Source organism: Suricata suricatta, chromosome 9 (assembly GCF_006229205.1).
Source record: "Suricata suricatta isolate VVHF042 chromosome 9, meerkat_22Aug2017_6uvM2_HiC, whole genome shotgun sequence".
NCBI classification, from domain to species: Eukaryota; Metazoa; Chordata; class Mammalia; order Carnivora; family Herpestidae; genus Suricata; species Suricata suricatta.
In genome coordinates, this window is record NC_043708.1 from 71,061,510 (window position 1) to 71,063,183 (window position 1,674).

Sequence of the window (1,674 nt, forward strand, 5' to 3'; positions counted from 1 at the left end):
GATCTAAAGTGGGCTCCACACTGACAGCAGACAGAGAGCCTGATATGGGGCTCGAACTCACACACCGTGAGGTAATAACCTGAGATAAAGTTGGATGCTCAAACAGAGACACCCAGACATCCCATCTCTCAAAAATTTTTAAATAGAATTGCCTTATGATCCAGTAAATCCACTTCTGGTATATATTCAAAAATTGAAAGAATTTCACTATTAACCCCAAACATTGAGGCATTTATAAATTCCTGTTTTCACCAAAAGGAAACATTTGCTTTGGAAGCAACTCAAAGGTGCATCAACAGATGGATATGGATCAAGAAAATGTAATATGACATACGGTGAAATATTATGCAACCTTAAAAAGGATAGAAATTCTGACACATGTTGCAACATGATGAATCTTCAAGACATCGTGTTAAATGAAAGTCACATAATGACCAACACTGCATAATTCCACTTCTAGGAGGAATCCAAAATAGTCAAACTCATGGAAAGAGAAAGAAGAATGGTAGTTCCCAAGGACTGGAAGGAAGGGGCTATTGTTTAATGAGTACAAATATTCAGTTTTCTAGAATGAAAAGATTTCTGGAAATGGATAGTGGTGCTTGTTGAAACCAATGCAAATGTATTTCATGCCACTGAATTGTACACTTGTTAAACTGGTAAAAAATGTATGTTATAATGGTAAGATTTCTTAATTAAAACCTTGTTTAAGACACTCTTGTTAAGATTTCTACTCTACACATCTGCTTCATGCAAATATAAGAGGGTGTTACAATGCAAGACCAATTATCAACCATCCATTAACCATTCAGATTTGAAGGCACTGGGAAAATGAGGTTAGCAGTGGAGGAGGAAAATGGAGGAAATGATGATTTTGGACTGTGGAACACTGATCAAAGAAAGATGGCTCAGAAGTATGCCACATGCTGGAAAAAAAATGCCTTTGAAAACGTTGTGAAATAAAGGGTAGGTTCAGACAATGAGAATAATGCACACTCTGCCACTTCACAGGGTCCCCCCTAAGAGCCACTAATTATGATCATTTGCAGATAACACTGGTGGGAAGCAAGTAAACCTCCACGAGGCAAATTGAGGACATAATACTAGACAAGTTAATAAGGTGGAATGAACAACAGTACAGACATAGGTCACAGCGTAGGCACCTTGGAAAATACGCAAAAGTACAGTTGACTCACAGTAAACAAATCTAATTAAACCATGTCATTAAATGGAATAAAACAGCATGATATGAAACAAGAAAAGGAAAACCACAGAGACATTCCACAGCCTTCCTTATTCTACATAATGGCTGTAACATAACATATATTCAAGACATGCTTGCTGAATAAAATTCATCTGAAAACTCAACACACACATTTTTTACTGATTTTTGAGTCAAATACTTCTGAATTTACTTAGCCAACTCTTAAAGCTGAATCTAATGGCAAAATGGCAAATTGCTTATCGTGGTTATTCTAGTTTTCAGTAAACTATTTCAAAACAAACTTTCAGGGATGAGGATGTTTTCGATGCACAATAACTCTTACCTAGGGAAGTATTTTCTTGAGTCACGTTTTCCCTCTAACCCTACACTTGAGCTGCCACAGCTTTACACACTTCCTGGGTGGAGTGGCCATCCCCTCCCTCAGGCCCTCCAGCACGGGGATGTATCAT

General features: G+C 37.6%; 2 gene segments (V, D, J or C); one reads left to right on the forward strand and one right to left on the reverse strand.

Moving 5' to 3' along the window:
- LOC115301965 overlaps positions 1 to 1,674 on the reverse strand; it is a 550,585-nt gene that overhangs the window by 529,609 nt on the left and 19,302 nt on the right.
- The window catches only part of LOC115301982, an 11,872-nt gene that overhangs the window by 8,876 nt on the left and 1,322 nt on the right, over positions 1 to 1,674 (forward strand).